Here is an 11736-nt window from a genome sequence, read left to right as displayed (position 1 = left end):
TTTTGGTTGGAGCATTTAATCCATTTACATTTAAGGTAATTATCAATATGTATGTTTCTATTACCATTTTCTTAATTGTTTGGGGGTTTTTTTTGTAGGTCTTTTCCTTCTCTTGTGTTTCCTGCCTAGAGAAGTTCCTTTATCATTTGTTGTAAAGCTGGTTTGGTTATGCTGAATTCTCTTAGCTTTTGCTTTTCTGTAAAGGTTTTAATTTCTATGTTAAATCTGAATGAGATCCTTGCTGGGTAGAGTAATCTTGGCTGTAGGTTTTTCCCTTTCATCACTTTAAATAGGTCCTGCCACTCCCTCTGGCTTGCAGAGTTTCTGCTGAAAGATCAGCTCTTAACTGTATGGGGATTCCCTTTTATGTTATTTGTTGCTTTTCCTTTGCTGCTTTTAATATTTTTTCTTTGTATTTAATTTTTGATAGTTTGATTAACATGTGTCTTGGCATGTTTCCTCTTGGATTTATCCTGTATGGGACTCTCTGCTCTTCCTGGACTTGATTGACTATTTCCTTTCCCATATTAGGGAAGTTTTCAACTATAATCTCTTCAGATATTTTGTCAGAGCCTTTCTATTTCTCTTCTGCTTCTGGGACCCCTATAATTCGAATGTTGGTGTGTTTAATGTTGTCCCAGAGGTCTCTGAGACTGTCCTCAATTCTTTTCATTTCTTTTTCTTTATTCTGCTCTGCATTAGTTATTTCCATCATTTTATCTTTCAGGTCTCTTATCCGTTCTTCTTCCTCAATTATTCTGCTATTGATTCCCTCTAGAGAATTTTTAATTTCATTTATTATGTTGCTCATCTTTGTTTGTTTGCTCTTTAGTTTTTCTAGGTCCTTGTTAAATGTTTCTTGTATTTTCTCCATTCTATTTCCAAGATTTGGGATCATCTTTACTATCATTTTTTTCAGGTAGACTGCCTATTATTTCCTCTTCATTTGTTTGGTCTGGTGGATTTTTACCTTGCTCCTTCATCTGATGCTTATTTCTCTGTCTTCTCATTTTGCTTAACTTAGTGTGTTTGTGGGCTCCTTTTCACAGGCTGCATGTTCGTAGTTCCCGTTGTTTTTGGTGTCTGTCCCCAGTTGGTAAGGTTGGTTCAGTGGCTTGTGTAGGCTTCCTGGTGGAGGGGGCTGGTGCCTGTGTTCTGGTGGATGAGGCTGGATCTTCTCTTTGTGGTGGGAAGGACTGCGTCCGGTGGTGTGTTTTGGAGTGTCTGTGAACTTGGTATGATGTTAGGCAGCCTCTCTGCTAATGGGTGAGGTTGTGTTCCTGTCTTGCTAGTTGTTTGGCATGGGGTGTCCAGCACTGGACCTTGCTGGTCGTTGAGTGGAGCTGGGTCTTAGCGTTGAGATGGAGATTTCTGGGACAGCTCTCGCCGATTGATATTACATCGGGCCAGGAGGTCTCTGGTCCAATGTCCTGAACTCAGCTCTTCCACTCAGAGGCTGAGGCCTGACACCCGGCCAGAGCACCCAGACCCTTATTAGCTGAAATGCCAAACAGAATGTCTTTTTGGAAAAGTCTCTGCTGATCCTTCATAGGTTGTCTGTGGCACTTATGCCATACCAGTCATTGTCATAAGTGCTTTATATCTATTAATTAAATCCTCACCATAACCCTATGAGGTATGGTCAGTTCTTGTGAGTCATAGTAGTTACATTCTATGGTCACTGCGAATACTGAAATAAAGAATCATGGCTCCAAGGGGAAAATCCAGGGTTAGGTCCCTGAGAGCCGATTCATCAACTGGTCAGTATATAACCTTGTTTTATGTGTGTTTCCGCTTAAAGACATCTTATTAAATATATATTGTTGATTCATTAACATTGAACTGACAGCCAATAGCTCTATAATTCATGCCTCAATGAAGCTTATCTAAGGCATGTTTTTTAGCACTTTAGCACTATGCTTGGGAGCTAAACAGCTAAATCACCAACAAAAAGCACAAAAATGCAAAAAAACGTGGCACTAATAGACCACAGAAAGGACACTTGTTCCCAGTACAAGAGTGGAAACATGAGAACTTGTGCCTCGGACACTGCAAAAGCACCACGAGTATTGATTTGGGGATCACAGATACATTTTAGTGGGTGGACCAGTTTGCAAATATGGAATCTGGGAATAGTGAGGCTGGATTGTAATTACATCTGTAATCCCTACTTGACAGCAGAAGAAACTGAGGCCCAAGAACTTCAGTAGCTTGCTCAGGGGCACTCATGGCCAAGCTGGAATTCAAGTCCTATTCTACTTCAGTTCCATAGAAAGAGTAGAGCCCTCCTAGGGTGCAGGGAGGTGTGTATCTAGCTGCTTATGTGGTGTGTTCTAGACATGGTGTTTGAAGTCTGAGACCTGCCCTGAATTGTTATAGCTTGGGGTCCAGAGACACTGGCTTATTTTTCTGTCTTAAGGCTGTGAAGCCAGGGGCCAGTGGGAAAGAAGGGTGGTGGCTTGAAGACATTTAAGAGGTGATCACCACCAACTCTAGGACAATAATCTTTCACATGTCTAGAATCTTTCATTTCACCATGTGGACTCACATGACCTCCAAGCTGATCAAATTGTCTTCTACCTTTGGAAGGCTTTAAAAAATGTTGGCTAATGTGCTAGTGTCAGTGGAATCTCTCAGACTGGGGCCCAGATGGCCTGATTCTTTTCCCGTAATCTGCTGCTGGGTTACCTGAGCTGATGCAACTAACTCACCCAGTTCTTTCTGCACTGCCCGCAGTACAAGACCCGTAGCCCTGGGCCAGGCAGTGACTCTTAGGAAGTGACTGCAGAGGCACCAAGGATTCCTGTTGCAGGAAGGTGCTCCTGGCTGGAAGAATCCACTCCAAGAGTTGTACTTTAACTTTCTTGAAAGACAGAGGAGAGAGGGGGGAGGGTCCTGCATGCTGTTCCCAGAAACTGGGCCTCAGGTCAAGAAGTAGGAGGTACGCGCTTTACCAAGAAGTCAGCTGCTCAGCAGTCCTCTGAGGATGACTTTTTAAAGATTTGCTTCCCAGGCAACCCCCAGCATCCTTCTTCCTTTTTTGTGAGTTGTGTTGTGTTAGTCAGTCTTGGTGACATTGGAAGTCCCTGAGAAGGTATTTCTTTCTCGTACATATCCTTTGATCTAGGTTTCCTGGACCTTTTTATTCTCTAGATATCTTGAAGTGATCTTGCCACTACACCTTTGTTTAAAAAGTGAATTCTGCTTAAATGTTGGGTAAAATAGCTTGTTATGTTGGCAGTGGAAGTCCTTTTCAGTCTGGTTAATACATGTTTGTTTTGTGCCAATAATATGCTGTGCACTCTATTCTTTGGTGTCGTTTTTAGGAAATAATTTTGGTGAGACAGTATGTATCTAAAGAACCCCTGTGCTCCCTGGAAAGGAATAAGAGTTTACTGAATTGTCTCTCACTTATCTTTTTTCCTTAACTTCTAAAGTTTTGTGTTTGTATATCAGAGACTAAAAACATACAATCAGATATACAGTGTAAAGAACAACTATAAAGTGGATATTCCTGTAACCACCGCCCAAGGCAAGAGATAGCTATCGGCAGCCCCGCATCTCTCACCCCTGATTGTATCTAGACTTTTGTGATAGTCATCTCCTTGCTTTTCTTTATAGCTTTACCACCTATGTATGCACCTTAAAAATGTTCTTTACTTTTGCCTGCTTTAAAATTTACATACATAGGATCAAACTGTGTATGTTCTCGCCATCCAAGTTGTTGCATGTAGTTGGTGGTTCTCACTGCTTTATAGTATATTTCCTTTGGTTCACCCATTCTTCTGTTGGTGGACTTTTGGGTGGTTACCAGTTTGGGGCTATTATGCATGGTTTCGATTTTAAAGTCAGCACATAAGGGGAAATTGTTCATCCTTTAGTCATACTGGCCTTCTCCTGGGTCCTCAAATACACCATGCACTGTCTCAGAGTCCTCCCTGCCTAGAATGTTCTTTCTCCACTTACCTGTTTGGGAAACTCCCTCACTTGATTCAGGTCTCTGCTCAAAGTCATTTTATCAGAAAATTCTTCCCTGACCATCCTCTTTAAAACAGTACTCTTTGCCCTCGCTCTGTCCCTTAGTCACCGCGTATTCCTTCAGAGCCCTGAACACCACCAGACGTAAACATATGTGCTTACTGTCTGCTTCCTCTGGAAGACTCTTAAGCCCCACCTTCATGAATGTAAGCAGCTCAAACATGTTAAGAACTTGTCTGGAGAGTGGATTCCAGCCTCATTTCTACCATTCAGAGCCCTGTGAAGTTGGGAAATTGCAGTTCATTCATTCAGCAAATTGAGCATCTACTAAGCGCCAGGTCCTATTCTAAGTACTCCAGATACATCACTGAGCAAAAGAGATACAGATCCTGTCCTCAGGGGGCTTTTATTGTAGTGTGTGTGTGGGGTGGGGGGCGGTGGCACAATAAGCAGTAAACATAATAAGTAAATTAGAGGATAAATAAGTCCAGTTGTCCCTCAGTATCTGCAGGGGATTCATCCCCCCCACCTCCCCGAACCCAGGGATACAGAACTCATGGATGTGGAGGTAGAGCAGGGGCAGGGGAGCATGCTTGCTATTTTAAATAGGTTGGTCTGAGTAGGCCTCATCGAGGAGGGGATGTTTAAACAGCGATTTGAAGGAGGGGAGGGAGTGAGGCATATGGATTTCTGGGGGAAAATATTACAGGTAGAAGAAGCAGCCAGTGCAAGGGCCCCGAAATGGCAGTGTGACTGGTGGGTTCAGGGAACAGCGAAGAGGCCAGAGTGGCTGGTGTGTCATGAGGGGATTCTAGACCATTGTATGACCTTGGCTTATATTCTAAGTCAAATGGGCGTCCCTGGAGGGTTTTGAGGGAGGGGGTGACGTGATCTGATTTACATATTTAAAGGATCCCTTTGATTGTGTTAAGAGCTGCAAATTGGTGGAGGCAATGGTAGAAAGAGGTAGATCAGTGAAAAAAAAATTGCAGGAATTCTTTTGCAAGACAGAGGTGCCTTGGCTTGGGCAGGGGTAGTGGTAGAGGTGGGTATTTGTTTAATGTATTGTTAATAGGATTTTCTGTTGGATTAGATGTTGGGGATGAGAGAACCAAGGATGTCTTGAAGGATTTTGGCCTGAGCTATCAGAAGGTTGGGTTTCCCATCATCTGGGTGGGGAGGCTGCTGGTGGGGAGGTTTGGAGAGAAGGTCAGGGGCTTGGTCCACCATGTTGAGCTTGAGCTGTCTACTAGCCATCCATATGGAGATGGGAAGAAGACAGGTAGATGCAGGAGTCTGGGACTTGGGGGTGAGGTCTGAGCTGGGGCTACAGGTATGGGTTTGAGAATCTTCCTCAAGGGGATGGTATTTAAAACCAGGAGACTGGTATGACATGACCGGGAGTGAATATAAACAGGGAAGAGACCAAGGGCTGAGTCTTCTAATCTTCCTGAGCCCCAGCGTTTCCTCTGCTGGGAGACATAAAAATCATGTTTCCCCTTCCTACTTCACAGACTTCTTGTCAGGACCATCTTCAAGGCTTTAAAGCACTTAAAGCAGTGAATGAAAGGCGTGATCACACGGTGCTCTGTTTCAGCCTTGGGATGAGAAGGCCTGAAGGGTGGGAACATGTCAGGGAGCGGGGCCCAGAAAAGTACCCAGAGTTTTTCTTCCTGTACTTTGAGAAGGTTGATACCTCTGGTGTTGAAGGAAGTCATGAGCCTTGGTAGTTAAACAGTGAGAAAAGCTCCAGAATCTATGGACCGATGTTTAGACTTGGGGTTAAATAATGTTTAGACATTGAATTAACTTGGTCAGAGTATCTGTCTTGGAAGCAGTGAAGGAAGGAAGGAAAGAACAAGGGAGGGAGGGAGGGAGGAAGGAAGGGAGGAGAAGAAGGAAGGGAGGAAGGGAGAGAGGGAAGGAGGAAAGGAGGGAGAGGGTAAGGACCTTCGCTCCTTCACCAGGAAGTCACCACAGGAGGAGGAAGGGAAAAGTCTGGAAGCCAGGGGCAAAGAGGCAGGCCAGTTCCTAGTGGGGAATCAGATAGGAGGCCTTAGCTAGTCAAGGGGGTCGCACTAAACAGCCTTTTGGGGTCTGGTTTTTGAGACCTTTGTTTGCTGTTTACTGGAGATGTTCTCTCTTCCCTGTCAGAGCTTCAGTCTTGGACCAGTGAGGGCTGACGTACAGCCTGTCTGTGGGGAGGGCAGTAAAGTTACTGGAACCACTGGCCTCAGCAGCCGACCTGTGTGTGCGTGTTTTGTGGGGCTTTCCAGAAGCTTTCACACACGGTCCTTTGCTGGTAGTGAGGACTCACGGGAAACCCTTGTGAGCAGCTGTAATGCTAAGTGGCACTTAGCTTGCAGTCCCCGGGCACGGAGTCCAGTGTTTCTAAGCCTGGAGTCTCCTTTTAGCCCTAGATGGTATTGAAAGAAAAGATTCCCAAGTGCTTTGGTCCAGCGCCCTAGGTGGGATTGGGGGTGGAACCTGAGACTTTGCTCATCCTACCTTTTGGGAGTAAAAGCAGCCTCTGCTTCGCTTGTGTGTAACTTCAGAGCCACTTCTCAAATGCCCGAGGTTAATAAAATATTTATCATCAGCAGATGGCGGCCGGGGGCAAAACGGCCACTCTCACTTTCCTCAGAACCTTTTAGAGGTCATTATATGGGGGAGGGAGGAAAAGTGAAGCTCCGATTCAGTGCCCTCTTCCCCCGCCTCTGTCCTCCCGGGGCTTCTGGCTCAGACCCCAGGGCCTTTGCATGGAGCTTTCTTTACACAGGTCCCACAGTCCTTCACAGTTTCAGGAGCACAGAGGTTCCCAAGCTGCTTCTTTAGTTGTTTACTTTAGGCCTTTCTTTGCTCTGGTCTCTTCTTCATCCTAAAGGTTCAAAATAGAGACACACATGTAGAGAACAAACGTATGGACACCAAGGGGGGAAAGCGGTGGGGGGGGGCAGTGGTGGTGGTGGGATAAATTGGGAGATTGGGATTGACATATATACACCAATATGTATAAAATAGATAACTAGTAAGAACCTGCTGTATAAAAAAAATAAATAAAATAAAATTCAAAAAAAAAAAAAGAAAAAAAACCCCAGCAAAGTGGATGCTGCCTTGACTGGATGGTGAGGACGAAAGGAATGGAGACCAGGGATCCCAGGAGCCAGGCTCGTCTGACAGGTCCTTCCCTCATTCACGTTCACCTTGACCGGTGTTTTGGTGAAATTATTGATTTATTTAGCAACGAACCCCACCATGTCTGTGCCCCCAAGGAAACCTGACTTGTAACTCTAACGGTTGAGAAGGTGGTGGGAGCGAGGTCCAGGTGAGGTAGGCAGTCGAATGGAGGAGGGGCTGCACTGCAGAGGAGAGCAGCCTAGACCCCGAGCTTGAGAGCATCACCCTGGGTGACAGTCACTGCTCTCCCAGGGGCGGAAGCCCTTGGTTCTCTTCCCTGTTTTATATCTTCCCCTGGGGGCAGGCGGATTAGTGACTAGGCAGAGTCTGAGGCTCACGGGACGTCAGGGGAGCCCTGCTCCTAATTCGGGGGAGCTGGGGAGGCACTACCTGTCTGGAGACATCCACACGGGCCCGATGCTGACCTGCCTACAGGGATTGTAAGTTAAGGATGAGAGGCTACGGTTTGACATTGGCTGGAGTCACATGTGTATGGGGGTGGTAGTGGGAGAAGAGAGAAAAAGAGAAGACAGAGAGATTGAGATTGATTGATTGGTTGTGAGAGGGTAGGAGCAACTGGCCAGGGAGGCGGCTGTCTTCTCAAAGCATGCAAAGAAACTGTGGGTTATCAGGCAGATAGGGACTAGCTTATTCCTGGTCAAATGTTGTCTGTGACTGATTATTCAGGTGGGTACCGGCCAATGTCTAAACCTCCTGCTCTAGGGAAGTTTTACTGAGCTATGTCCGGGATTTCCTTTAGCACGTTGGGATCACAGCTCCGTTTGTTCCATTTAAGTATTGGATACTTAATACTTTTAAAGCAACTACTCTGTGCCCACCCCCGCCAGGTGATGTGGGATGTGAAAGAAATACTGGGTACAATCCCTGCCCTAGAGGAACGTATCACCTTGATGAAGAGACAAGACTCATACAAATGAAACAAACTTAGGGGAAAATAAAAAGACCGGTTTTGGAACGTACTCGAGTTTTAGGACCCAGGAGGGATGTGTGCTGTGGTGTCAGCAGCCAGTGGCTTCAGCTCCTAGCGAAAGCTGTGCCCCCGGGGTCTGGATGCCTTGAGGAGAAGCCCCAGGGGAATTTGCCGGTTTGCACGGGAAACACATGTAGCGGTTACCTGAGCCGCTGCGTTTGTGGGTGTATCCCCGTCACAGCACTTGGATTCAGTCTCATGACCGTGGCTGCTTGGAGACGCCCCATCGAGGACCTCGTGCTGGCGGGGGAGGCGGGGGGAATGTCCGCTGGCTGCCTGTCTCGGGAGAAGTCAAACAACTCGTTAGGCTTGTCCCTGCCTGCAAAGTGGGATAGCGTCATCCATGCTTCTGACCTCAGATGGTTGTACAACAGGAGGGATATGGAGCGTGGAGGCCCTTGGGTAGAGCACCGTGTGGTTTATCACTGGCTGCAAAATCTATTTAGGCAAAAAGAAGTTGGAGTTAATACTCTTCACGCTCTGACACCGCAGTGCTGCCTGCTCTTGGGAATTCCTCTTTGTCCCAGTGTTCTCTCTCTCTCTGGGCTCCCCTGGTCTCTCCAGTCTGCCCTCCACCCCTGCTCCCTAGGTCAGCCATTCCCCTGTGGTCTTTCCCTGCTTGTTCCCAGACGCTTCCTCTGATCCCCTGGCTTCTGCAGTGATGGAGATGCACGGGCGTTTCTCCCAAGCCTAGATCTCCCGCCCTGTCCTCACTCCTAAGCCCAGATCCTGATCGCTGTCTGCACGTCCTGCAGGCGTGCAGGTCGGCCTTGGCTTCCTCCGAGCCGTCCCAGGTACAGGCATCGCCCTCACACGGTCAGCACTGAGTCTTCTCCTCCCACCTCTGTGCCACCCGTCACCAGTCACCAGGGTGGCCACGTCTGAGAGTCTCTGATGCTGCTGGAACCCATCCTCTCGCAGCTATTCCCCCCTCTCGCTCTCGAGCCCACACCCTCATTCACTCTCACCCCAACCAGTATTTCGAAACGTTTAGAATTAAACATGTACTTATTTAGCAATAGAACTCCACCTTTCCTATGCCCCAAAGAAATCTTCCTTGTAACTCTAACAAATGAGGTTTAAACAGAGCGGCTTCTTTCTCCTTCTGCCCGGGCAGCCCTGCCCATCTCCTGCCCCACTCCTCCCCAGCAGTGGCCCCGAGGCCCCCTAACACTAGGAACTCAAAGAACATGGCAGGAAAGCCACACCTACCCTCTTGTGACAGTCGATTGTGACAGCCTCCTAAGCTATCTCTCTGTTCCTTTTTCGTCCAGGGTTGTTTCTGCAAAACCCAGACCTGACAAGGCTCAAAACCACCTTGATAACTGGTCACCATTCACAGAACAAAGCCTGAACTCCAGCAGATCCTCAGCCTGACCCCAGATCACCTTTTCTTCCCTCCCTCTGGGCCTGTGTGGTTGGGCCTGTGAAAACACTTGGAATTCTCCAGCCCTGCAGGCACTTTAAGGCTCCATATTGCTGGTCCTGTTTCCTCTGCCAGGCACACCTTTCCCCTTGCTTCTCTTCCTGAGGAAAGACTGTGTACCCCTGAGGTCTGGGTTAGATGTCGTCGCCTCCACGAAACCTTTCTCGAACTTCCTTCTCATCAAACATAATGTGTCACTCCTTCCCTGTGCCTACAAGTTTCTGTTTGCACTTAAAAAAAAAAAATACTTACCTCCTTGCATTATAGTCACACCAGCAGCAGGGACGATGTCCTCTTAATTTTCGAGTCTGCAGAGCACCCAGCCCGGCACCAGTGTACGCTTGTTGAATAAACAAACAACTGAATGAATGAGTTTGACATGCTCGTTAAAGCCCATGTGGGCACCAAGGCATCATTCGCCTCCTCTTTCATTGGCTCCTCATTCTTAAGAGGAGCGGGTCTCTCTGTACTTCAGCCTTTGCGGTGCCAGGCAGCTAAGGGAAAACAGGGCAGTTCTGAGAACACGGTGGCTGAGCTGTGTCTGGTTCTGTGTAAGTCGCTCCTTCTCCATAATTCTGATCACTCCGCCCAGTCTCAGACCCTACACTTCTGAACCTCAGCTAGAGGGATTTAAAGAGCACTTTCCAGCATCCATTTAGGTAGCTGGCCGCTGGCCTCCTGCCGGCCTGGCTCTCTCAAGCCTGACCTGTACCCCATCACTCAAGCGCTGGAGCCCTTCCTTTTTTTTTTTTTTTTTTTTTTGCGTTACACGGGCCTCTTACTGTTGTGGCCTCTCCCGCTGCGGAGCACAGGCTCTGGACACACAGGCCCAGCGGCCATGGCTCACGGACCCAGCCGCTCCGCGGCATGTGGGATCCTCCCGGACCGGGGCGCGAACCCGGTTCCCCTGCATCGGCAGGCGGACGCGCAACCACTGCGCCACCAGGGAAGCCCTCTCAGCTGCATCTTAATGAATCCCCCAGGTCCACTCTTCACCCCTCTGTAGCATTCTCCACACTTTAGCCAGAAAGATCTTTCAAGATGTAATACTGTTCCTGTCACATCACAGTCCTGCTTAAAATCCTTCCTCATCTTACCTCGTTCTTAGGAATAAAGACCACATTTCTGAAGAATGTTAGAAAACATGGCCTACAAAGCCAGAGGTTATCTGGCCCCAACGGCCTCCTCAGCTTCTTTTTCACTCACTAGCCAACAACCCCCTTCTTCTCATGGATACATCCTGCTTCCTCCCACCCCAGGGCCTTTGAACATGCCATTTCCTTTGTTTGGAACTCTGTTCTTGTCTTTCAGCTTAAAGCTCAAGCACCCCTTTTCCACAATGCCTACCTGTTGCAACCGTCACTAGCTCTCACAGCTCCCTGAACTCCTCCTTTATAGAACTTATCACAGTTTTTAATTATGTAGTCCCGTGATCATTCATTACTGTGTTTCCCTCTAGTGAGGTCCAAGGACAGGGACCATGTCCGTGTTGCTCACAATTTTATTGAGCCCTGTGATTAACATGGGGTCAGTGCCTCATACATATTAGTAGATGACGGGGATAACACCAGCATGATCCTACCTGACCAGTCCCACAGAAGTTAACCAGATCTGTGTATAAGCATGTCCTAGGGATGATGCTCTGCCACTCAGCTCCTCATAAGCCCAAGCACGGATACTGCCTCATAGAGGGTAAACCATGGAACAAATGTACAACATGGGGCTCCTGAAATCCTTACTCAACATCCCATATTGTTTATTGAATGTATTTGGATGTGCATATTTATTACTCAGTTTTCTTGTTGTAGGGAATTTGACAGATACTACATACCATTGCACTCTACATTTACTGCATTTCCTTGAATTCAGAGCCAGTAAAAAGTTCATCTCTTCATGTTCATTGTTTTCTTCTTTTAATCACATGAGAATTCCATTCCCCATTGGATTTCTTTTTTTCTTTTTTTTCTTAGCTGCTGGGGTACTCTGTGCTGAATTTCATGCTTAACATAGTAAAATTACCTCTGCCCAGGTATCCTGTTGTATCTGTCCTCTGTTGTTTTTATTATTCATTTATTTATTTTTGGCTGCTTTGGGTCTCCATTGCTGCGCGCGGGCTTTCTCTAGTTGCGGCGAGCGGGGGCTACTCTTCATTGCGGTGCACGGG

At 47.2% G+C, this 11736-nt stretch overlaps 1 protein-coding gene across 6 annotated transcripts in view; it reads left to right on the top strand.

Moving 5' to 3' along the window:
* The window catches only part of MREG (melanoregulin), a 154248-nt gene that overhangs the window by 73312 nt on the left and 69200 nt on the right, over positions 1–11736 (top strand). The gene's annotated exons all lie outside the window — the stretch shown is intronic.

Source organism: Physeter macrocephalus, chromosome 2 (genome assembly GCF_002837175.3).
Source record: "Physeter macrocephalus isolate SW-GA chromosome 2, ASM283717v5, whole genome shotgun sequence".
Taxonomy (NCBI): Eukaryota; Metazoa; Chordata; class Mammalia; order Artiodactyla; family Physeteridae; genus Physeter; species Physeter macrocephalus.
This window is presented reverse-complemented; position numbering and strand designations above follow the sequence as displayed.